This window comes from Gekko japonicus, unplaced genomic scaffold (genome assembly GCF_001447785.1).
Source record: "Gekko japonicus isolate JY-2015 unplaced genomic scaffold, Gekko_japonicus_V1.1 scaffold333, whole genome shotgun sequence".
NCBI lineage: Eukaryota > Metazoa > Chordata > Lepidosauria > Squamata > Gekkonidae > Gekko > Gekko japonicus.
Genome location: NW_015164192.1, coordinates 10,577 through 37,534, shown reverse-complemented (window position 1 = coordinate 37,534; position 26,958 = coordinate 10,577). Strand labels below are relative to the sequence as shown.

The window sequence follows — 26,958 nt, the reverse complement described above, 5'->3', positions numbered from 1 at the left end:
GGTTGGAACCTTCTAACATTTTGTGGAACCTTGCAATGTGTATGTCTCTGGTTCTATAAGTTTGTACTGGGTCCCAAGAAATGATATATGTGCCTCACATATCATGCCATCCCTCTCTAAGTGCTTTACAGTTACGGGGAAGTCAAAACAATCCTGGCAAAGGACATAGTAGTGGCTATCCAGCTTCCTCCCCCCTGGAGCCAAGGCAGGAGAAGCTCCTGGTCAGTTGGGGAAGGGTCACTGTCCCCATCCAACACAGCTGGAGAGACAGCATTAAAATATCCTATATAAAATACTAACAGCATTTTTTTTTAAATTTAACATGCTGCAGCTGTAATGGTTGATGATATTCCTGTTTGGAACTAGTTATTAATATTCCCACTTGTGCAAAGACAAATTTACCTTGTTGCTTGGTACAGTGTCATTAATCGGAATCTAGATTTTAAAACAACGCTTTCTATCAGTTCTAGTGAAAGAGTAACTTGGTGGCAAACAGTCTCCACCCTTTTTGAAAACAGAACTGAACTAAGTTTCACTTCTTACACCCATGTCGCCTAAATAGGAAGTCTATAAATTGATCAACATCCCAACTGGATTCCAAATTTTTACAGCTCTTGCTTGCACTTAATTCTGCGACTGCTTACTAGGAAATAAGACTCAGATTTCAGTTGGGCTTACTCCAAAATGGGTTTGCACCAGGTTTTAGTAGCCTAATCCAGCATTTCTAAATGTTGGCCAAGGTCCCAAACTGTGTTGCAATTCGTGTTCCCTCTAAGCTGAGTTAGTGTGAGCTAGCTCAGTTTTTTAGCCTCTGATTCATGCATTTTTGTCTTAGCTCAGGACGGATGGCTCCAGAGCAAACTAATTTATGCAGTAGCTCAGAACTTTAATGCCAGTAGCTCACAAAGAAGAATTATTGCTCACAGGACTCCACAGCTTAGAGGGAGCATTGGTGGCAGCTCCCTGGCTGGTGGGCAGAATGACAGGAGAAAAAAAGCATGAGCTGAGGGAGGAGGCTGAATGGCTGGCAAATTTAGGTTTGCCTCTGTAATCTACAAAGCTGCCATCAAATAAGCACATTATGTAATGCTAGTGTAATGTATCCATCCCAGACTGCGTGCGCCACGTGGGCAGGCGAAGCCGTCGAGCTTTGCCACCACCCCCTATGGGGTGGTGGCTTTGCTCACAGGAACAATGGGACAAGCGGATCCTAGCCCGCACCTATCGGCAGGCTAGGCTTCCAGTCGAGAGCCTATGGAACTCTCAACCACTGTAAATAGCCAATCACTAGTGTGTGGTGTGTTTTGGGTGCGGGGTTGTTGTGCATATAAACCAGTATGCGAGCTGGGCAATTTGTCTTTGTTTTGAGCTGAAATAAAGTATGAGAGCTGAAATCACTAGTAAGTCTCAGTACTTTTCAGCTAGATATTTAGTTTTAAGTGGTGAAAGATTTCTTTTACAATATTGGCCACACAGAGAATGCTCAGACTCAACTTGGAAGCTAATTTGTTTATTATTGGCTTCTACTCAGCCAGCTATAGCTTCAGAATTGAGATTGCTTAGATCCCCCACAATGTCAGAGTGGTATGAGAAAATTTGGGATCAGTTTATAATAGGGAAAATAACACACAACTTAAAAATGAAATCTCAAAATTCATATTATTCCTTAATTACAGAGATGTGGCTCCCTGTATTAAGCTTTTTTGCTGAATGTGACATCTTACCCAGCAACTCAGTGTATCAGGATATGATTTTTCTATGACAGTTCATATTTGAATTTGAAACATGGCTAGACTGTTTACCTTCTGTATTTTCTGTAGTTGTTATTTGGTTATTTATTATGCTTCACTAATTGTAGATTCTTGACTTGATAATCCCGTAAGATTTGACAGGTGTTGGGTGATAGTGAGATATTGAAAAAATATTTAGCAGAGATAAAATAGTCCAGCAGAGCCAGAGTAAAATAATTCAGACTGAGAGTCCATGTGTGATTAAAATATAAAGTTTTTACTAAATTCTAGCATAGGAAGGGTAACTGGGATGAAAATAACAACAGAGCATAATCGGCTACATCCTTACCCTACAAAGACAAAACTAGAAGAGAGAGAGAGTATGGCTACTCTTCTTGTTCTTAAGACCTCCAAATAAAGACGGGAAGAGAAGCCATAAAATGGTAATATACCTTGACACTTTAGTCCCAATCAAATTCCTAGATCAGGGAGAAAATTCCCGGGCTTTCTACATCTAAAGAACATTGGTTACATGAGAAACATGTGACTTTCTGTGAGTAACATAAACAAACATTTAACCCCAGATATACTGAGTGTTTTCAACTTGTAATACCCAACAACAGGGAAGGTTGTTATTTTTTTCTGTCCTAATCTTTGATTATTTTGTATTTTGATTGTTACTTAATATGTGTATGCAAAAAAAATAATATTTTTTTAAAAAGTGGTGAAAGTTATTATGTTGGGGAGGTAGTGTGGAGTTATTTTGCAGTGGCTTTTGAAAAGCAGAATAAGGTGCCACTTCAAAAAGTGTGTCTGTAGGGTCATGCCAGTAGTTCTGACTCTCTTGGGAGTAATGCTCTGTTGACTCGGGGACTGAGTAGAAAATAGAAATCAGTAGGAATCGGCTGCAAATTGGGGGACAGTACTGCATTGTATCCACATGGCTTCACTGGGGAAGAGGAGATCAATGGTCGAACCTGAATTGAAGCACGAGGATAAATAAAACGTTCTCGTATCATGACAGGACGCGAAAGTGGGAAGAGGAGGAATTCCTTTTCCCAGATGGTGATGATATCAACAAACACGCAGGAACACTTTTTGCAAGAGAAGGGTTATCCTCCGCGCCTTCTCCCCGCTCTCCTAATCGACAAACTCCTCTCCTCTCCTTCCAAGACAGAACGAAACGATTTAGCCAAATGGGGAGGAATTGGCCGAGCTGCGTCAGCAAATACCTTTTCCATGACCTTATGGGCCGCCTCATTCATCGAACAGCTCAAAGCCCTGCCAAAAAGTCCGGCCACACACACACACCCACAGAGCCCCGCCTTTGGGCCGTCATCGCTTGACCCAAGGGAGGCGCGTCTCCAAGTGGCAGTGGCAGAGCCATTACCCGGGCAAAAGGCTGACTCCACCAGGCACCCCCTCGTGCCTCCCTTGTCTGCAGGGTGCCTTAAGAGCCCTGCAGGCTGAGCAAAGGTATATTCGGAGGGCGTTGCAATTGGCTGTCAGACCTGCAAGCTGCTGAGCCCGGATTGGCTGCTGGGTGTTCCTTTGTTCCTTTTCAGGCTGCCGCAGAGAGAGCGGAAGTTTAACTCCGCTGTGCAGTAGCTGTAAATTGCAAAGGGCAGGTTGCGACCCGAGGCAGCGCCCTGAAGCCCGTTTCCTTTCCTGACCACATCCGACTGTCGGGAGGGGGAGAAAAAGCCATCGTCGCCGGATTTCTCCCTGTGTCTCGCTTGTGTCTCAGAGGGGTACTGAACATGGATTTGGAGAGCAAAGTGAAGAAGGTAAGAAAAGAGACTGCCGCTAACTCCTGACCAGCTGTTCGGAAGTTACCTGGCCAGGATGACCAACGCCTTGATTCTCTTGGCACGCCATTGTTCCTTTCCTCCCTTTGTAGGAAGCCCAAACCCGCAGACACATCAGTTGCAGACATGTGCTGAGAAGCAGATATCTGGAGGGGAAAGCGATTCTTACGGAAGTAACTCTGCACTGTGGGATCTGCCCCTTTCACCGGATCTGCGATTATTGGGGGTCTAATAGTCTTCATGGGGGAGGGGGAGTACCGTTTACGCCCGCTGAAATGAATGGGTTTCAGCTGGAGCAACTCTGTATAGGATCGTAGAGTCAGTTTGTCTTAAGTGAGTTTTGTTTCTTTATTTTTAAGGCTTGCTCAGGGAAGTCCAAGCTGTTAAGCCGGCCTGGGACCCAGGTTGCTAAATAGGAAGCTGAATCAAGTTTATAAAAAATTATGATTTTCCACATGATGTCCATGGGTCCCAAAATAAGGCAGAAGGTTGTGAAATCCTACTCCAGATGTGCTTTAATCTTAGTAATAGGCATTAATTGGTCATTTAATGGTGTGTGGAGAGAGTGGTACATATGGACCAAATAATTTTTAATGAGTTCATTTTACTAAATTTAAAAAATGGGAGAAAGGTTTATGATTTTCCTCCTGTGAGTTATTTTTATTTTCTCATTCTGTAATCTTAATTGTATTCTCATTTAAAGAATTTCATGGTAGATTGACCTGTCAGTGACTAAATGTAGCCAAGTGGCTAATGGGAACTTCTATGTTCAGGAGCACTATAGCTCTGAATGCCAGAGGTGGGGTTGGGGCCTCTATGTCACTTTTGTGCATCTTTGGAAAACAAGATGCTGGACTAGATGAACCATTAGTCTGATCCAGCTAGATTTTTCTTACTCTCTTAACTGTATTGTGGGTTGGTAGCACATTGCTGCTTTGCTGACTGGTTTTCACATGTCCATCGCTCATGCTTGCTGGGATTCTTGCAAACACTGCTGTATGAAATGGACTTTAGTCGAGCCACCTTATGATCTTAAGCAAATCAGGATAATTTCAGAGACTAGTTATATTACAGTTGTGAAGACATTGCATATACATTATAGCTTTGTAAATGCAGATTGCCTTGTACGTATAAAACACATCACAGAAGTTCTAGATACAGAAAATCATGGAAGATTGAAGTCAGTCTGCCTGATGCTTGAATTGCTTCCATATAGGAAGACTGCATGCAACACAGCACAACTTGCACAAATTGTTGACCCTGTGCTGATATAGTCCACTTACTTCCCTGTTGCAGCAACTGGACTGTAGCTGAACATATGAAGCCATGTTATACTGTGTCAGATCATTGGCCTATGATGGTCAGTGTTGTCTGCAGTGACTGGTACTGGCACTTTAGGGTCTCAGAGATCTTTCACATTGCCTACTATTTGATCATTTTAACTGGAGATGCCAGGTATTAAACTTGTGATTGACATGCAAAACAAATGCTCTGTCACTTAGCCACAGTTATAGCCATGAGCCATGGGAAAGGAAGGCAGATAAATGAACTATTGGCATACCAGGATGGGTGATGCTGCTGCATTTGCCCATTTGCACAGATTTATCTCTTATTACTTGGTGCTGAACCAGCTAGTGAGGAAGTAGGAGAGGTAAAGGAACTGAATACCAAAAAATGCATCCATTTAGCTGCCCCGGAAGGCTGATGGTTCCAGGAAAAGGCACAGGTTCTAAGTACAACTTGTGGAAGCACCTTAAGCTGGCCAGATGATGCTTCATGCCTATGTATGTTTTGCTCACAGGTAAGTCCTACATGGGTCTTACTCTCAGGAAAGCAGGCATAAGGTCACAGCCCCAGTGAGTGTAATGTTGCATTTTCACATAAATGCCAGGTTCCGATCAACGCTTTCTCCATCCCATGATACTCTTGTGCACAGTCCACAAACATCAACCATTACATTTCTGAACTATTAGTGTAAATAAACTGGAGTTGCAGAAGCAGTCTTAAGTGATGAATTTGATGGTAAATTACCGAGCCAGCAGGGGGTACAGGAGATGGAGGTTCAAATCTAGTTCTGACTCTGCCATGGGAACTCATTGGGTGACCTATACACACACACTCTCTCTCTCTCTCTCTCTCTCTCTCTCTCTCTCTCTCTCTGTCTCTCTCTCTCTGTGTCTCTCTCTGTGTCTCTCTCTCCTGATCCTCTTTCACAGGGTAGTTGTGAAGAGAAGGGGAGAGCAGTGTTATCAGCTCCTTCAGGTCCCCACTGGGGAGAAAAGTAATGTATAAAAATCTAACAAAATTAAGTGAAACTTCTTCACTTTCTTGGTCAGAATTTAGTATCTGCAGAATTAATCTGCTTCTAAAAGCCAACCCCCCCCCCCAACAGATAGAAGGGAAATGTACAGTTCTTATCTCAGTTTTTTTCCCCCAAGAGGGCATATTCATTGGAAATAAAATCAGGGAAAGAATGCAGCCCACTATGTACTCTGGCTTTGCTTGGTTGTTCAGATGGTGTCACTTTTCATATAGTATAGGTGAGGGGTATGAAATAATTGCCAGTGACTTAAAAGTGAGAACAGACTCTAGGAAACTTACTGATGCGGTGTCACATGCAGCTTTCTGTTTATATCTGATTCTGTGCCAGGTTTTGATCAGATGCTTTGCTATGCTCCATATGGGAATATCAGATTATTACAAAAGGCCATTTTAAAGTCCATTTAAACTGCCGATGAAAGTGATAGTTGAGCAGCTTAGCTCTTTCTCTCATTTTGCAGACAGATGGTGGTATTTACATTAGACTCTTGGGTCAGGGCCAAGGTGAGCTGCATTCAAGCCCCCAAGCTGCCTCAAAAGCTCACTAAATGTCCTTGGGATACTGTGTCTCAGCTTGGCCTACCTTACAGGATTGTTAAGTGGATAAGGAGGGGAGTGTACTACCTTGATCACCTTTTGGAAGAAGGCTGGAATAAAAATAATTTTTTAAAAATTAATTGCATGCAGATGACTTTCACAGGGTGTTTTGACCACTAATTGTTAAAGATACAGATGTATTTTCCATCTTGTATTAATTATTTTGTCACTGTAACAAATTGGGAGGAATGGTACTCTCTTCACCTTTGGGGCAGTGCATTTTTTGAATTGTCTAGGTAATATGAGGTCTTTTAAAACAGATGTTCAGTAGAGGCTGAGGAAATTATCCTGTCTGTCTCTTGAGTAAGTACGTTGAAAACATGAAAATTGTCTCCAGTGAATATCTTGAAGTTTGCCTACAAGATGTATCTTGTGGTGGAGAGCAGGAGGCAGAACTTTGCCATGAATAGAAATTTATGAATGATATCTTCATTGTTTTTAATACATCCACCCAAAAGGCCTTTGTTTAGAAATAAGTGGAAATAAATGTTTATGGAAGGTTTAAAAGATCCAGTTCTAGGATAATATAAAATTCAGTAAAGATAAACAGTGTGCCATCATGGGGATAAACACTGCGTTGTTTCAAAGTAACAGTATTATCTCAGAATATGATGGTTTGTAAATGCAGACCTGGGTAAGGAAGTATGAGTTATTCATTCTTCTGCACAAATACAGTTCCTGTAATTATTTGAAATGGACTTGCTTTTCTATGTTCCATAGTACAAGAAATGTAATTCAGTTCAGTAATGTGATGTGGATTAGTTCATGCCATCCTCAGCACCTGAATGCATTCTAATATTCCAAAAGGATTTCAGCAGTTTTGTGCATCACAGAGACTCCTTGGTGGGGTTCTGCAGTCATAAAAGTTGACTCCATTGACTGCAGCCCAGCAAAGACCTTTGATGCTCTGAGACTTCAGGCTCCCAGATGCAATGATGGACATAAATCTCAAAGGCTTGAGGCCTTCCAGTCACTTGGCCCTGTGTAAAATTAGACAGCCCATGGAAAAAGTCAGTCTTAAAATCTGCTTTTTCTATTTGCTATCTTAGAGCCTAAAACCAAGCAGGCATTACATATAATGCATATAAAGTTCATGTGTCGATTTTTGGCTTCACCAACTTTTGACTTTTGCTCAGAATTATCAGTTATGCCAGGTGACTGAAGCTATACCTGTCTTCTCTTTTTAAAAACAGAGGCAAATGGCTACCGTTGATAAAGATGAGCTGGCACGCATCTCCTTTTATCAGACCTTAGTCTCTGGTTTCTCAAAAGCTGTACTTGGTGGAAGAAAGTAGTATGTGTGTGGGAGAAATGGGAGTGTAATTTCCTGTCAGTCTCTTCAAATGAACAGTGAAGAGATTATGCTGAGTTTGGAATGATAGAGATTCAGTAGCAGGGCAAACGGGAGACAAGTGAACACATTGCGTAGTCATGATTCCCCCGAGAGTCTTAAGGGTTTCTTGCACTACTTTGAATTTACAAATTATTGTGTCTTCTCTGTGCTTGATAGTCACGTGCATCCATCTTCTTATTCCTTTCTCTAGGTGTCTGATGGTTTAACATATGAAACTATATTGTACCAAGGCTGTGATCACACACACTAGATAATCCACTTTCAACCCACTTTCAGTGCACTTTCCAACTGGATTTTACTGTGTTAACTGGTGAGATCTAGTTGGAAAGTGCATTGAAAGTGGATTATTTCGTATGTGTGACTGCAGCCTAAGTCTGACCACTGGTCCATCTAGCACAGTATTGTCTCCTCTGACTGGCAGCCGCTCTTCAGGATCTGAGGCAGAGAAGGGTCTTTCCCAGCACTTTTTACCTGACATCCTCTTAGCTGGAGATGCCTGGGATGAATGTGGTGGGGCCTGCAAGCAAAGCAGGTGTTCTGCTTAAATGGCATATTCTCCCCAGCGTCATTCTGTCCCGACAACCAGTGATTCATTGAGATGAGTCTCATTTCATAGAATATTACTAAAGGTAAAAGAATGATGTAACATGACAGATCTTAAACACTAAGGTGGCCGGTCTTTGCCTTCCATGTCTGCTTTTGGAAAAATTAAGGAAAACCAGACTCAAGCTTAATATGCAAATTGAAGCAAATGGAAACATTCATGTGTTCTGTGTCCTTAGGGGTGATACAAAGCCCAAGACTGAACTTTTTAGAGTTACTTGAATGTCTCATTTTTTTTTGTCCAGGGTTCAACTGGAAACAGGAAGAAGCAGGAGTGAGTTACTTTTTTTTTTTTTTTACTAGTACTCTCTTTTGGGAGGCTTGAAGTGGAAACTGGGAGGTACAGCTTCAGACTCCATGTAGGCTTATTTTCACCTCTAGATAGCAGTTCAATCAATCAATCAATCAATCAGTTTATTACGGTCAAAGACCCATCAAACAGCATACAGAGTCAGAAACAGTCTCCAGATTGTCATAAGGCATTACAGAGAAAGAACTTCTCAAGGAGTATTAAGGAGGTGCTTGCTCTTTATAATTGCAATAAAAAGAAATTTAGCAACATTCCTTGAAATAGCCGTGGATTTATCCTCCAGTAGGTGTTTTCAGCAATAGTTCCTCGGACTGAATTACTAATTGTCCTTGAAACCTAAATGACCTTAATAAAGGCATAATCAAAAGGGCTCTTTCTTCTACATAGTGGGAGCAATGAAATAATATATGGGGGAGGGTCTCTATTGACTCGGAAGGGCATGAGCAAAATCTCAAATGTCTGGGGATACGTTGAAATCTTCCGGAAAGAACTGCAGATGGAAAAGTGTCAAATCTGGCTCTGGAAAAGGCCCATCTATGATTTGGGTTGGAAATATTAGCTAGGTATAAAGGAGCAGACAGTAACGTTTTGGATTTCAGAGATTTGTAAAGAGGCGGAAGTGCGGCATAAGCTGTTTGTAACTCAATATCTCTGAGACGCTGGTAAACAGTGGTTTTTGCCCTAGCATAGCCGCTTTCCAAAAGTTGGTACGGGTCTAATCCTAATGTTCTCAGTTTGTTAATGGCTCTAGTGGACCACTGAGGGTAGGGAGATGCAGCCAGTAGAAGAGGAAATAACCCAGTGGGGAAAAGGTGGGTTTAGATAGCAGTTCAAAGCATGGAGAAGAGCCAATGGAAAATGAGGGTCTCCAGGGGTGACTACAGAGAAATACCACAGTGAACAGTTATTCAAGTTACTATGTCTAGTATATGGCTAGTAGGAAGAAGTATGACTTTATCCAGGGCATTGACCTGAGATTTCATATCATGCATGAAGGTTGCATCAGTTGAGGACAATAACTCTGGATCTATGGTCTCTAAGAAAATATTATGTATTTAAAAAGAGATTTTTTTTTCACAAAGTCCGTATTGTCTTCTAAGTTTGAGCACTCAAGATTTGGTAATTATTGATGCTTCATACAATAATTCATGGAGGGTATTAATTTGCTAGGACTATCTTTAAAATTAGTCAGATCATTCTTGCATGCAAAGCTTTACTCCCCCTTGGGGAGAAAAATGGTGTATAAATATATATTTACCTGATTTTCCCCCCTTGTATTTCAGGAGTTTGTTCAAATCTGAGGCTCTGAGACAATACACTTAGCCTGATGCACCGTATATTTTTTCACAGAGGCTATAATCCCCCCCCCCCGGTCTGTGTTTCCCATTAACTTTGCCATGGAAATGAAGAGAGGCTCAACAGTTGATGCTTTATTAAATCCCTGTTAGTTAAGCCTTTGTTCTAAGCTAGCATCGGCTGTGCCCTGTCTGTGACACTGGTGAACTCCATAAAATGTGTCACTGGGTCATAGCCTTGCCTTACTGTTGCATGCTGTGATCTCATAGTTTGCTGGAGGCAAGGAGAGGCTGGCATTGAAGCATCTCGCAGACATTAACTGTACAGAATTTGTGTCTCTGTAAAAACATTCTTCTGGTTGCAAAGAGAGGGAGGAGAGACATCATTGGTAGGCCACTCCTTTAATAGTAATTGTGAGCATCTGTCTTTATATGAAATATAAATTCTGGTCTATAGATGAATAATGCAAGAGGCAGTCTGGCAAAAATTGTGCACTTCAAGTAATACTTAACGTGCAGAAGCAAAGTTTCTCCTTCTGTTGATTGCAAAATGCCACTTGGCATTGGTGTGTGCCAGTGCCTGTCCTAATGCTTGGTATTTTCAGGCTGCTGCCTTGGAAACCAGTTCAAAGTGAAAACTGCAGTTCGGTTCCTGTTTTCATCCATTAATAATAGACAGAACTTCGTAGTTTTACAGGAAGGCTAAAATGGAAAACTTCTGTTTGTAACCAGTTTCCAAATGCTTTACTACAAGTTAAGATTGTACAAATAAAATTATTCTACTTTTTGGTCATCCCTGCTGATTAGCAGTATAAACCTGCATCCTCTTGGGAAGTCTATTGAAGTTGGCCTAGGCAGTCACCAGCACAGTGCAAAGTAGAGTTCCACCTTTCTAAGCCCTTTGACTTCAGTGGACTTAGAAGGATGGTACTCTACAAAAGATTGCACTGTGCGTGATATTTCTGTGGGATGGTAGTTGTGGGGAGGAGTAATTCCAGTAATCTTCTTAAATGGACATTATAAAAATGTGAAGTGATGCAATTAAATCTGTCTGCTGAAATAGCCCCTCTTAAAGAGAAACCAAGTCTTCAGTTTATAAGCGAAGGTAACCATGGACCATAGCTCTAAGGAAATTATTCTATATTTTTGTATTAATCTTGTATTTAATAACAATAAATGGTCAGTCTTTTCATATATCAGTTAATATTATACACATCCTTTCAGTTATCCTCACAATAGTACTGTGACACCAACAAAAATTATTGCTCCCATATTACAGATGAAAAGTGGGGCTAAAAGAGGATGGCTTGCCTAAGGCTATATAGTGAACTGATAGTTGACCTCATATTTTGATGGAGGTTTCCCCCAGCCATAGTTCATGCTCTTACCCTCTATGCTACACTGGTTCATACACACATGTAAAACTACCTTACACCATATCTGTCTAGCTCAGCCTTTTTCACTGTCTGTATAGAGAGCTAGTTTGATGTAGTGGTTAAGTGCGCGGACTCTAATCTGGGAGAACCGGGTTTGATTCCCCACTCCTCCACTTGCACCTGCTGATGTGACCTTGGGTCAGTCACAAGCTCTGGCACAGCTGTATCTGAAAGAGCAGTTTGTGTCAGAGTTCTCTCAGCCCCACCCACCTCACAGGGTGTCTGTTGTGGGGAGGGGAAGGGGAAGGGAAAGGAGTTTGTAAACCGCATTGAGACTCCCAAGTGAATGGTGGGGTATAAATCTTCTTCTATTGGCTTTACAGGATTTTAGGCGGAGAAGGGTCTCTACCCAGAATCTGAGGCTTGTTAACAGGAAATACCAGGAACTAAACCCGAGGGTTTTTGCAGGCAAAGAAATTTCAGTGTGCATCTAGAGTTTATTTTAATTTATAGTCCACCTTTCTCATTGGGATTCAAGGTGGATTAAAAGTGTGATTGACTGAATGCATCAATCATTAAGCAGATTACAAAATGTGATATGCTTTGAATGAAAACAATATTGGAGTCTAATAAGATTCCAAAGTGAATAAAGGGTCCTTCACGGTCTCTGAATGTGTATCCTTATTGTATGTGAGTCTGAAAACCTAGGGAAAGCCACTTGTCCTGGAACGTCGTATGTGCCTTGGAGTGCACGTGAACTATTGGGCTTGAGCCACTATGCCTAAAGGGTGTAAATGGGGTATAAGCTTCATGCATCTTTGGGGATGGAGTATCTGTTTTGCTGTGACGTGTAAGCTGCCTTGATCCACAAGGAAAGGCAGGATATCAATATTTTAATAAACCAGTAATGAGTGAGATCAGAATGCCAAGTAGCCAAAAGGCTCACACCTCTAGCCACTTCTAGGGTTTTATACCTGCAGAATGAGGAGAGACCAGCTCGGCCCAGATCTTACTCAATTGCTAAGATGGAAGATGTAATTGCAAGAGGTTCTCACCTTTGTCCCCTGCTAGATATGACTCAGGCCATGTTGAAGAATGTGGCCAGTGTTAACCAATCCCTGCTGATATGGTCTTTTGTGATGGCCTTTGAGGATATTTAGTGCATTTTTCCTGCTTTTCATCCAAGGAGCCCAGGGTAGCATATTTCTGGCTTCTCCTCACAATAAGAAGAGTTGGTTTCTATACCCTGCTTTTCTCTGTCTTGAGTCTCAAAGCAGCTTACAATTGCCTTCCCTTCCTCTACCCACAACAGGCACCCTGTGAGGTAGGTGGGGCTGAGATAACAGACTGGCCCAAGGTCACCCAGCAGGGTTCATGTGGAGGAGTGGGGAATCAAACCCGGTTCTCCAGATTAAAGTCTGCCAGACTTAACCACTACACCATGCTGGCTCTTAAACTAAAAACCGCAGGATTCAGGTTAAATTGTGGTATAAGTGGGTTTTGGGTTGCAGTTTGGGCACTCTGTCTCTAAAAGGTTTGCGATCACTGATCTAGTATATTGTCTATGTCTCAGTGAATCTAGTATGTGTAAGTCTCCACATATGTGCTTGAATGGCCATAGAAAGAAACTAAAATTTTACAAATTCTAATACTAAAAAAACACATAGCTTTGACTCCCTAGAAACATTCCAAGTTGATGAAAGTAAAGTTTCTTTTTCAAATGCTAGACTAGCCTGTTACCATTTAAAAAACTTGGCTCTGAAGTAATATTTTAGTCATGAAGGCATTGTGAAACAGATGCCTTCAATCAGTATATTTGTAATGTCTCTGTACACAGGCTGCCTTGAAATCAGGCTAGGCATGTTTGAAGTGCCAGACTTTTAAAAAAACACCACAATTTTTAGCAACTGACATGCAGAAACCTCTTTTGGCAATATTTCAAATGACCTCTGAATCTTTCTTTCTTTCAGAGCTCCATTTATGGAGAAATTGATTCCATCCTCTTTTAAAAACTTAATGCCGGCCAATTTGTTACAGTTTTAAGTATATTGTTTAGCATTCAGTTAGAATTTGACAAAAGTTTGACATGAAGTATTTCTGCATCTGCAGTGCACGCTTTTGGGAGATTCAAAAAAGTTGTTATGGATATTATAAGATATGCTACTGACTGAAATCTGCCAATCTTTAGGCTTTTAAGGCAGCCAGAGAAAGAGATAATTTATGTTTGTGGGGAACACATTGACTGCCTTCAGTGGGACTTATTATTAAACTCCAGTGCAGGATTTCAGCCCATCTCTCATTTCAAGAAAACTGCACAGTTCTTTTCTCCTGAATAAATCCCCTGCTAAGGCACTGTACCAAAATCAGAGAACTTAAACAAGGTGCCAGCCAAGTTAATATGTGAAAATAAAATTCTAAAGCACTTAATTTTGGCTACAATCCTAAGAACACTTTCCTGGAAGTAAACTCCGTTGACAGTTTTATTTAGGTCTGCATTTGACTAATGTAGAGTTTTTTTGTTTATTTATTGGCAATCCTGATTGAGATTTTAAATTGTGGTCTTTTATGTATTTTTTTTATAATTGTTGCTTTAGTTACATTGTAAGCTACCTTTAGTCCTGCAAGTGGAAATGCAGCTAATAAATGTTTAAAATAAACAAATAGGACTACTGTGACAGAAAGCCTAAAACCTTTCTAGGGTTCAGGGGTGCCACCTAGAGCTTCTGGTATGTTGGACAACTGGGGTTTACATTAAAATACTTTATTGGACCATCCTGCCAGAGTTAATCTTTTTAAAACAAAGGATAAGCTGGTTTTGGCCGGACAACATATTTGTCATGGAAGTTGAAGGCCGGTACCAGATGCTGGAGGGTGTGAGACTATCATTTTATAAGCCTCTGGTAACAGTAGCCTCTGACATCAGAGACTGAGCTTTGGCTGTCATTGGCTAAATCAGCTTGTTACTGTTAGAGAGGAGGCTGACCTAGGTCCAATTCCATTGATCATAAATATCTGGGCATCTGAAATTTTCCCTTATCTTTAGTGAAAACTGGGGTCCACAGGAGGTTGCTCTGAGGAACCTGTTACAACCTAGGTAGTGTTCTTAGGTCAGTTAGATCACTGTAAGGCTCTTTATTTGAAAATCTCTGTGCTGTGTTACTGTGTGCGTTTTCTCTGTTTTGTTTTGCATCCTTTTAATCATTTTTTTTAATCCAACCACTCTTTTCCTTTATTCCCCCCTGTATTTTATAATAAACCTATATCTATATCTCTGGGATGTTTTCCTTAATCTCTTTCCTACAAGCGAGTTCTCAGAGGCACTAGTTTGCTCCAAGGTATTTTCCAGGGCTTCTGCCCAGTTACTTCATTATTGATCCAATACTGTGCTAGAAGGATGCCTTCTCAGCAGGTCAGTCTAGATGTTCTGAAGAGGTCCCTGAATGGTGGCAGCTAATTACCAGAGTGCTTTCCAGGGAACCCTTGGACCAAGGGAGTTTCCCAGCAAGACACCATCCCCCCCTTCCATAACAACTGCCAAGTAGACCTGCTTACAAGTCCTGAATGCTTAAAATGCTTTTGAACTGTAAATAACATATGATTGATCTTACAATATAGGAGGCCAGTGTGGTGTCATGGTTGGGAGTTGGATGAGGTGTGGTGACCTTGGTCCAGGCCAACCTGCCTGCCTCAGTGGTTGTGTGGATTAAATGAGGGGAGGGGGAGGCCACATATATGCCATCCAGAAATCATTGGAGGAACAGTCAGATTAAAAAAGTGATAGCTGCTTACAAAGTCCTCAGGCATGGCCACAAAATGGTAATATAAAATTTTCATCAGGTTCAGAATATTTGAAATAACCTAATTAAAAGAGATTAGTAGACATTTCATTTTCTGTGATAGGAAATAAAATTGACTTAACTGATTTGTTTTTTCCTCATGGTTCCTAGTCTTCTTAATACAATGCGCTACACTACGCATTTGAATTGATACATGGGGTGAGAGAAAATCTAAAAAAGCCGATGCCATTAATGGAGAGTATAGAGCATTTGGTACAAATTTATTATTTTGGTCCCTCATTTATATATTTTATTTCCACCTTCTGCTTCTCCTGGTCGCAAGGGGTACAAATCTCTCAGCTGGGTTCACTGCCTTTCTGATCCAGTTTTATGGGAAAGTGAACTTCGCTATGATTTTTGGCATGTGGAGAAGGTGTACTCACATTTTCCCTGGCTAGAGCTCTTAGTTATCACTGTGGTGGGAAACCCTTGTAGGATTGCCAACCTCCAGGCAGGGATTGGAGTTCTCCTGGAATTGTGACAGTTCTGCAGACCACCGAGATCAGTTCCACTGGAGAAAGCAGTTGCTTCAAACTTTACCCTCCCCAGGCTCTGCCCCCAGAACTCCAGGTATTTTTCTACCCAGAATTGGCTACCTTATCTTTGTTTAGACCAGGCCTATTTTTGGGCAGGAACGCACAGGAATGGACTTCCGGCTGGCTCCCAAATTGACCACGCCTAGCAGGAACTCATTACCATAATAAGCCACACCCAACAGCAGAAACTCATTCGGATTGGCTACAATTAGGGGTGTGTGGCCTAACATGTAAAAAGCCCTGGGTTTTGACAACAAACAAGGTAAAGAGAATAAGAAGCAAAAGGTGGGTGTGGCTGGATGACCACACTTCTGGTAACATGGGTGTGTGGCCTAATATGCGAATGAGCTGTGCTGTCTGGGGTGTGGCCTAATATGCTAATGAGTTCCTGCTGGGCTTTTTCTACAAAAAAAGCCCTGGTTTAGACTATGTCACTCCTGCCTGCATTTGAGGATTCCCATGACTAAATGCTCCTCTGGGGGGGGGGGGGGGAAATCTCCCACATAGAAAATTACATAGCAGAAAGTTGGGTTTAAGACTAGTTCCCTACCCTGACAGTTTACTGAGTTCAAGAATTTTTTTTGACTGGAGGCACATTCAGTCATGGGATTGCCCACATGCTGTCTGGAGGGGTCTTGTGCAGGCACAGATTTTCCACCTCAACAGTAATGAGGCCTGAGTTTGGAAGGTGAATGTGATCATTGGCCTTCACCGATCACATCACAGTGCCAGAACAGGAAATTGCCACACCCACGCTAAGAGGCTTGGTGGACAGAAAGTAAACTATGGTAAAACTCACCTGAAAGCACTGGGGAACGTTTCGGTGAAATGGCCCATAGAATTTTCAAGGAGTTACAGAAATCTGTGGTGTTCCAATACATTCTGATAAATCCTTCCAATGTACTAATCCTTGGAGGTCTTTTCAGACCTTGTATGTAACAAGGTAGGTCAATAATGTCATTCCATGGAGTTCCCTAGAGGCCTTTGCAAAACCCACCACCTGCAGAGCAAGGAGCAGGACTTCCTCATCACTCCAAAGGAGCCACCATCCACCAGAGGAAACTGAAGGAAAGTACATGCAAAGACCCCGGATGTCTCCACATGGTGTACTCAGTGAAAGTGAGTGTGATGTAATGGGTAGCCTATCAGATTAAGAACAGGCTTCAGATCCCCATTCTGCCATGAAGTTCATTAGGTGACCTTGTACTACTTCCCCCTCCTTTTTCCACTCTGTCTAACCTCACCGGAGGAGGGAAGAGCCACATATGTTGCTGTAAGCACCTTGGAATGTGGCAAAGAATTACACAGGATGATACAGTTAAGAACAAGTTAACATAAGAAGAAGCCATCTGCCTCCTAGTGGTTTCTGGGAAGAAGCAGCTATGGGTTTTGTTAAGATGTCTGCTGGAGTTGCTACAGTTAAGGTCTCTAAATCCAAGTTGTATTCAAAGTAAATAAATCTTTTGAGTCCCTTCACAAGCAGCTGGGATCCATTCTCTGGAAAGCATGTAGGACCTTCGTAAATTACCATTATAACACAGGGGAGAGTAGGATAAAAATGTAGTAGATACACAGCAAACCAAGGACATCACAAAATATCCTAAATCTACTGGAACTCCCTGTTGTTGCATGTGGTTGGGAACACATACACTATAGACAGACGTCCCCATGAATATTGTCATTTCTCGAATAGAGCCGATTTTCACAAAAGTATCACACAAAGGGGTCCAGGTTGCTGGACAAGACATGAATTTGAGGGAGAAAAACCAGACTGTGTTTTGCATCCCATGGAAGGCTAAGCAGCTCATGAAACCAGGGCAGTGTCAGCGGAGGTAAAAACTCAATTTAGGGAAGGATTCTGTTTCCAATAGTAGAGCAAGCAAAGTGGCTCAAAAACAAAAGATTTTGGCCTCCCTCTGTTCCAAGCTAAGAAAGATTCTTTTCTTAATGGGCTTAGGAATGAGGGAGGCAGTCACTGGACCAACTGTGTGCTCCAATTGTGCCAAAAGGATAAAATTGGGTTGTCCCTGGAAAGGGAGGGGGTAAGAACAAATTCAAACAACAGGAAATGAGGCCTGGAGGTGGACAGCCTAATATGGATATGACTTCTGGGTGAAGCAATCGGGATGTAAATTATGGCTGCAGTCACACAACAAGCTTGGTGAGGTCTGGCCATGCCTCTAATTACTCCAAAACTATTTGTTCCAGAGAGTTTTGACCAGACACACCACCCTAATCCCACCTCACCCTGTGGTTGACCAATCAGACTACAGCAAAGTCTACTTTGCACATGAGCAAAACTGCTTATTTGCCAGATGAGAATATGTAGTTATGTGCATAACGCTATCGGGGAGGGAATGGTAGGGAGCAGAACCTGCAGACCTCCCAAACAGCTTGAGTGCACAATGGAGAGATCAGACAGCTGGAAATGTGCGGTGAGAAAAATTCAATCCGTAAATGCCGGAGTTTTTCTAGTGTCGGGAAAGTTGGGGGTGAGGACAGGGGGCCAATGACTGGGGAAGACAGATATTGCTGTCTGGACGAGCACGTTAAATCCGGTAGGGAGAAGATGATATCGGATCAAACAACCCTTCTGATTGCATCTGATGACAGGTAATGCCCAATCAAAGAGGTAAAGTAGAGGATATAATAATATCCACAGATGGAGTATTTCTGTGAGAAGCTGAGCACTGATGTGATAATTGGAGGTTCTTAGCTATGGTCTGATCACCAGTCTTCTTTCTGATTGAGGAAGACTCCTTATATAACCTTTGTTCAGGCTTGATGCAGAGCCTAGAAGATGAAAAGACAAGCCTGATTATCCAACATGAAAGTTTGGCATCCAAAATGGAGGCAGGGAGGTAACATCCAGTAAACTATGGATCTGGTATGCCTTCCAATTTTAGGTGAAATCTAACTCTGCAGTTGGAAATTCCATGAAAATTTAGCACTCAGGTTTTTAAATAACCACAGACTTTCCTTTTCTCCAATCCTAAAATTACTTAAGGCTTCCAAAAGGCCATTACAATAGATTTAAATCACATAACATGACAAGGAACAAACTTAAGTTTCCTAGTCTTTTTCTGCTACATTTTGTCTGCCCTTTCCTTGACTTACAAAGTCCCCCACACGTTCAAAAAAAAGTCCACCACTATAGTGATCAGGATTCCATATCTGCTATCATTCTCACTTTCTATTTGTATCAAAATCCACATATGTAACAAGAATGTCAATAAGCTTCCTCTGTGTATTTATGAGAACTAACCTAAGGTGTATTTGCTCGTCCAGCACTGAGCTAGACCTATTTGAAATGTTGATGGTTGGTTGATATCTCAAAGAAACCATTCTTTTAGTTTTTCTCAAAATATGACTAATAAGCATTCTTCTGATTTCATCCCTAATGGAACCCTGCCAAGAATGTTGTTCTAGTCTGAGCTGTCCCATGTCATGGAATGAAACTACATGCAGATAGTTATTTTCATTGTTTGCACTGGATTTTTTTCTTACAGGGTGGCCCCACTGCTGGACCTTCTGATGGAACCTGGTATTTTTGGCCACTGTGTGACAGTGTTGGACTAGATGGGTCATTGGCCTGATCCAACATTGGCTTCTCTTATGTTCTTAATAGAAGCATAATGTATTAACATGATGCAAGTGCAGACTGCAACACATCAAACATATGTATGCTTATCGAACACGTGTAAGCCCAGCTGGTGGACCTCCTGATGGCACCTAGGTTTTGGCCACTGTGTGATACAGAGTGTTGGACTGGATGAATTGGCCTCATCCAACATGGCTTCTCTTATGTGCTTAAGTAATTAACTTAGTGACTCAGGAGACACACATGGCTCTTTTAAGGTCTGTTCCTCATGGTGTATGTCCCATATTTCAGGAAAGTGGGTACTTTTTTAGAAATTTAGATAATGTTATCATTATTGTGGGTCCAATATAAAATGAATTTATTTTTAAAATACAATGCAATTTGACCATATGATTATATCAAGATTGTATAGATACTGGGGTTTTGAGTTTGAGGCTAGATCCATGTATGCAGTTGAGTAAGGTGATGGAATGTGGCATACCACTATTCCATGGGCATTCACTAGTCCATAAAATAAAACTTCCAGCATCAGGGACAGTCTCAGTCACTCACAGTACGGTTACCAGTCTCAGGCTGGCAGCTGGTGGGAAACTTTTTTTTGGGGGGGGGGGGGCTTGCCAATGATGTTATGGTGTCATTTCTGGTGAGACCAGGAAGTGGAATCATGGTGTCACCAGTGATGCTGATTGCCCCCCCCCCTTTTCCCCTGCTGCCCATCTCAGTTATGGCAGACAGAGTGCATAGTGGTCTTTTACCAAAGCACCTAGCTTCCCTGGCACAGAGGTACTTTGGTTAATTAAATAATTATATTAATATTTTTATGTATTTGGGGTGCTGCCCAAGGTATAAAGTAGTATTTTGGCTCTTTTGGTTGATGGGAATTCACTGGGTGAAATTATGCTTGTACCCACTCCTCTCTCATGCTCATATGCACCCCAGTCCAGACAGCTATCACTCTTTGCTGCATCAAACTTTTCTGCTCCTCTAAAGGAAGAGGGGGCTGCGTTCTTTAGTTGTGGACTTGATCCTGCTTGCGTGGTAAAACTCCAGGGGTGTCAAACATGCGGCCTGTGGGCCAGATCAGGCCCTTGGAGGGCTTCTATCAGGCCCACAGTGGAACTGGCTGTTTTCTGCTTCACTTTTCAATTATGCTGCTGCTGCTACGTCGCAGCTTGCTTTACCAGACTCTCAGTTGCACAGGAGAGATAGATAGGCAAGCCTGTATGATTGAGAAAGTCTGGTAAAGCACTGGCTGAGTCGCCTCCTCCTCCTCCTCCTCCTTCTGGGGGGGGGAGGGAACCAGCCAGACCTCACTTCCTGGCCAGGAGACAAAGGGAAGCCTTTCTTTCCATCCACTGGCTGAGGCTCCTCCCGGGAGGGAGAGCTTGTTTTGCTGCCTCAATTGCACAGGAGAAATACCAGGCACTTTTAAGACCAACAAAGTTTTGTTCAAGGTATGAGCTTTTATATGCCTTGCTACAGTGTCTGTGTATTCTGTTGGGCTCCTTATGCCAGGGCTCTCCTGGGTGCAACTGGGTTCCCTCCCCCTTTTCACTGTATCCATGTCCTCATGATCCAGTCTTCCTCCCCCTTTTCACTGTATTCATGGCCTCATGATCCAGTCTTTCTCAATAAGAAAGCAATGTGAACTATTTTAGAGAAGGCATAACAACAAGCCAGTGAGGTTGATTAGGCTGAGAATGTGTGTTCAAGTTCACCCAGTACATTTCCTTTGAAGGAAGTTGTAGTTATTTCTCTGGGGAAGACTATAGTTTTGTAGACAAACATGCCTTCTCATGTTCTTGACCAGCACATGAGGAGGAAGAGGAGATTGGATTTATACCCCGCCCTTCACTCAGAGTCTCAGAGTGGCTTACAAACTCCTTTCCCTTCCCCTCCCCACAACAGACACCCTGTGAGGTAGGTGGGGCTGAGAGAGCTCTTTCAAGAACTGCCCTTTCAAGGACAGCTCTTGTCAGAACTATGAAGCAACTTATGTTCAAAAGCTTGTAATGCCCAGCCATTTCATGTTTTCTCCTGGGTCCTAGGCTCATAATTCTGAGCTTGAGATTTCTGTAATGAATGTCAATAAATCAAAAGTAGGTTTGCAGCTTACAGATACATACCTGAACAGCATACTCAAGATTGCTACAGCACAGACATTTTGATGCCATAATTCAGAGTAAGAGGTGTCAGTTATCAAAGACCGTTAAATAGGCAACATATTGCAAGAGTGCTAGTGTTTTAAGCATGTTTTATTTAAAGTTTAAATAATCTTAAATTATGTTTGTCTGTGTCCTTTATAAAGTTTATATCTCTGTTACCTGGCATTACATTTTATAATACACATGGCCCAGCCCAACAAGGTCTCATTTCTGTCAGATACGGCCCTCATAACAAATGAGTTTGACACCTCTGCTCTAGATGTTCAGAAGAGCTGTGGTAATTATTGTTTGTGACTGATTATCATAGTCAATGGCCAGCAGAAATAAACACAATAAATTAAGATAAAAATGCAATATTACACACACACACACACACACACACACACATATATATATATATATATACACACACACACACACACACACATAGCATCCTTGTTACAGCATTAACATTTTAAAAGTGCAGTGTCCATTCTATTTCTCCAATGAGGTTGGGAACAATCTTGCTTTAGTACAATATCTTGCAACTTTCACCATAGTCTGATGTGATTTATCTATAAGGAGAACAGTAAGATTAAAAAAATTCATCTCTTCCTGGGGATTTTAGTAATAATGGAGATTAAAGATCATCACACATGTCTTTGTAAAAAGGGCAGTATAAAAGGGCATGCTGTATTGATCCAACCTATTGGTAACCACAAGGACAAATGTGTTCAGGATACAGGATTTTTTGGTATCTTCCTTTTAAAAGTGCTAAGGGGAGAACATTAAAATGTGCCTGGTTACAACCCCCCCCCCCAAAAAAAATCCCTGACTTGGATAGTCCAGGCAAGCCTGATCTCATCAGAACTCGGAAGCTAAGCAGGGTCGACTGGCAAGTACTTAGATGGGAGACCTCCTTGAAATAACAGAGGCAGGAGGTGGGGGCAGGCTTTATTCAGCCACCTCTCTATAAATATTCTTCAGGCCCCCAGTAGGGGACAGTCACCAGAGGTCGCCATGACTTTCAGGTGCACACAAACTCACACACATGCACATATAAAAATACCCAAAAAATGTGCCTGGGAAAAAGCTGATCTTAGGTTCAGTACTGTGAGAGTTCCTAAATAATTTGCTAGTTTGAATTGGCTATATTCTATGTAGTACTATTTCCTAGCAGAATAGATGCTGTTGTAGCCAGGGGTTGTTTCGTAGAAAAAGAGCTAGGGGAACTCATTAGCATATGCCACACACCCTGACATCACCAGAAGTGTCATAAGGCCACACCCCCTGACATCACTGGAAGTGTGTCATAAGGCCACACACCCCGCCCCCAACAGTCCTGGCCGCCGGCAGTGGCCTTGCAGCTCCACTGCTGAGCCCCATGAGGGGCCCGGCGGTGGACCTGCAAGGCCGGCGGGAGTGCAAGGAAGCCCCGCCAAGGCCCTCCCTGGCCCCAGGCAGGCAGGGGTGGGGAGAGGCAGGGAGGAAGCAACTTACCCTCCCTCTTCTCCTGCCTCCTCCTGGCTGAATGAGGGCCGGAAGCGGGGCGGCCGGAAGCTGGGGCTTTGTCATGTGCCCCGCCCCTGTACCTCACCCGGGGGAACTGCGATCCCCCCCAAAATGACCTCTGGTTGTAGCTTGATATCTTTATATCTTTGGCTGATTTCACATATCACTCTTGTATATCCCACATTCAGCAGGTTATTTGGCAACAGTCCCATTTTCTGTACTTTCAAGTTCAGGGACTTTTTCCATCTTGATTGATGATGATCCAACAAAGTTAATGGAGCTAGACTTGTTGGGAAAATAGTTTCATTTCAGCTAATACCTCATCTCAGAAAGCCACACCCAAACGTCAATGGAAATCAGGCCTGTTTCTAGGCGTAATATTGAATTTGGTATGCAAGCTGGTAAGTTCAGAATGGATCTTATAAATTTGGTTTGTGTAGATTGCAGGAGTACAGAGTTTTAATAAAAACAGCATTTGGTTCTCAACATTCACATCAAAAACTTTAATCACGGGTGGTATATGTTGTCCTCCCTTCGTGTAAAAAAAATCTCAATAGCGCTGTTAGACTTCCTTGAGCATTTGCTTTGATTTATTTTAATTGAGCAGATCAAGAGCCAGAAGAATGAAAGACTATCCCTAAATATTTGTAGCATTTGACCTGTTCTATGCTATTTCCTTTAATCATCCATCTGTGCTTGGTTTTCTGTCTAGAAAATATAAGCACTTCAGAGTTATTAAAGTTGATTGTTAGTTCTTCTTTGTCGCAGAACTCAGCAAGTGCTCTCAATAACTGCTTTAAACCTGTGGAAGTTAAGGACAGTAATACAATGTTGTCTGCATAAAGGAGAGTTGTGAGCAGATGTAATGCCAGTTTGGGATGGTGGTAGATATCGCTTTCAAGAGACTTTGCTATCAAGTTAATATAAAAATTAAACAAAATGGGAGCAAGAATACATCCTTGGTTGACACCTCTGGAGACGCTTATGATATTGGTTTGTCCATGTTTGAGTTGGTGTGCAGGTCATACAGTACTCATGTGACTCTTTGGATTGATAGGAACTGCAAATATGGCTGTCCATGATCTGCAGAGTAAGTTACACTGATCTAACGGAAAACAAAGACCCTATTATTAGTAATATAAGACCACATTAGATCTCTTTACTATAGATACAGAAGGATTACTGCCATTCTGAAGAACTACTTGTGATTAGTCTGACTATACTTTATGGATTTGGATTTGCCCTCTCTCGTGCTCTCTTTTTAAAAGTTCAGGGCCTCTGGCCAGCTGTTAAATAATAAAATGAAGCATGCTAAATCTGATGTGAGCAGAGCAGTACTGAGTATCCATCCTCATGTACTGTATCCCAACACTGGATAGGAAAAAATCAGGTTTATTTCATAAAGCAAACTTCTGTTGGAAGAGTAATAGAGTTGACATGTTTACAGCCATTTCCCCTTTTTAGAAAACAATAATACTCTGTTGATCTTTAAGCTAATCAGCTTTTTTTTACTCTGTCTTGCAAACTAAGCCATATCTTGTCTATTTTGAAATTTAGTGTTTCCCGAATCTGAGCTAGTTTCAAAGCTTAACTCTATAATTATAGATATAGGTAGGGTTGGCAGGCTGGCAATTAGCTGGAGGGCAGAGGGGTGAGGAAATGAGGGCTTGTGATATCACTGACAACTGTACATCGCTACTGGGTACAGCCTGGCAGTGACAATGGGTTGTGGAGACTCCATGGTAAACCCAGTACCAACCCAGTTCCCCTGAGAGCACTGAGATCCGGGACACAAAACCGCCTGGTCCCCCCTGGCCCTAGGGATGCTAAGTTAACAGCAACAAGAACCAGGGCATTCTCCCTAGCTGCACCGATGCTATGGAACGAGCTCCCAATTGAAATTCGAGCTCTGCAGGAACTTCAACAATTCCGTAGAGCGGTGAAGACCGAGCTGTTCCGACAAGCGTTTTAATAGCCCTGGCCACACTGGCCATATCACTTAAGCACTAGCACTTTATAACGGATGGCTGCTAAATCTCAGTAGGTTGAATTTATTGTAATGTTTTATGGTTAGGCGTTGTATTAGTTGTGATAACTGGTTTTAATTGTATATTGGTATTAATTATTGTAAGCCGCCCTGAGCCGCCTTGGCGGGAGGGCAGGTTAAAAGTATGAAAAATAAATAAATAAATAAACATAGAGGATGGTGGTGGATTGTTAAAATATTTTTCTCCTGCCACCACTCTGAACAGCAGCAGGTACTGGAGGCAGGAGGCCTAGCAACCCTTGATATAGGGCTGCATCCACCCATCTTTTTCACTCAATCTCATACAGTTCCTCTCCTTACTCTAGTCCCCACCCTACATGGCTTTTATCCGCCCAGGCCCCCCAATTCCCAGCATAGCCTTTGGGGGGGGGGTAAAGGGAACCCTCCTCATGTTTTCAGTAGCAAAAGTGCTGCTTGTATTCAATCCTCAAAGCAAGAATGACTATAGTATGTTTCATAGATGTATTGTGTATGGTTCACAGTGAATTTTTGAGTCATCTGGAAATATCTTGCTTATGCATATGATAATAATTGGAAAAACATACTGAATTTGGCAGGGGAAGTCTGAGTATTGTCACAATTGTTGTTTTTTTAAGAATAAACTATGAGCTGGATCCATGGGTGCTGGTGACTGATTGCTCCCACATGCCATGTTTTGTAATTTTTTACAAAATTAACTAGCTCCCTGTATAAATTCAGGTAGCTAAATTCTCTAATCATAATTCCACTTTAAAGAGCCAAGTAGCTTTTAAAAGCAGTCTAGTATCAGTTTGCTCTATTGGGAATATGAACTGTTGTTGCCAAAAATGTCAAAGAGAAATCTGACTGCATTTGTGCTGATCTGATTTGAGTGGACTTTACAAGGTTCAAGTTACATTTGATTTCACCCCCCCAAAAGGGGGGGGGAATCTAAACCAACTAAGCACAAACCTCCAAAAGAAGTTTAGAAAACTTACTGAGGGCCAAAAGTTAAAAACATAAGTAAGTATACAAGAGAGTGTTTATTTCAAAGACATATAAAAACCTTATAGGGGCCCAAATAAAGCCGCATAAAATGTTCAAAGTAACAAATACACAAATAAAGGACAGTGTATGTCCTGACACATTTCGGCTTATGAGAGCCTTCTTTAGAGGTCAAATAGTACAAAATACACCAAGCAACAGAGTCCCTGTAACACTTGTAAGGCAATAAACAAATAAAATAGGACCAAAATTTGAATGCTGTACAGAAAGTTAAAAAATGAATTACCATGTGACTTAGAGGAGGGCTCAGATCTGTTATAGAAATAATACTTTTTGTGGGTGGTGTTTGTGTTTTTACAGATGGGCTTAGGGCATGAAGAAGGATTTGGAGCCCCATGCTTGAAATGCAAAGATAAATGTGAAGGATTTGAGCTACATTTCTGGAGGTAAGTAGTAGTACTTTGTAGATGCCTTTGGCCATCTCTTTAGTTTTTTAACTACACCAGTAGAATGGACCTTCTTCGTTTGGACCAGTCACTCTGTTAAAGTGTAACATCATGGATACTTAAGACTCATGGAAAGCACATTCCATTTGCCCCCCCAGTCGGAATAAAGAGACAGACAACAGTTTGGAAGTAAACAAGGGCCACTTTACTAACTATTTAACATAACACTGGGGCACGGGACCAACTAAGCAAGCACAGAACAGGCAAGGCAGGCGTCACTCCCTGACCAGCCTTTTTGCCCTTTTCACAGAGCAACTGGCTTGGGCGGGAGTGGAGCCTGGAATGTGGGCTCCGCCCCCCCGCCTACATCATGACGCCAGGTGACGTGGCTCTGTTGCTGCCCGGCTTCCTTAGGGCGGCAAAGCAGCCCCCGGCATTGCCGGGTTGTTGGGAGCTTACAACTATTAAATGATGTGCTAAA

General features: G+C 42.0%; 1 long non-coding RNA gene across 1 annotated transcript; it reads left to right on the top strand.

Annotated features, from left to right (window-relative positions):
* Positions 1–3,249: 3,249 nt before the first annotated feature.
* LOC107107930 lies at positions 3,250–26,477 on the top strand. Its single transcript, XR_001482411.1, has 2 exons — positions 3,250–3,517; positions 26,392–26,477. It is a non-coding gene; the product is annotated as an uncharacterized LOC107107930 (long non-coding RNA).
* The last annotated feature ends 481 nt before the right edge of the window (positions 26,478–26,958 follow it).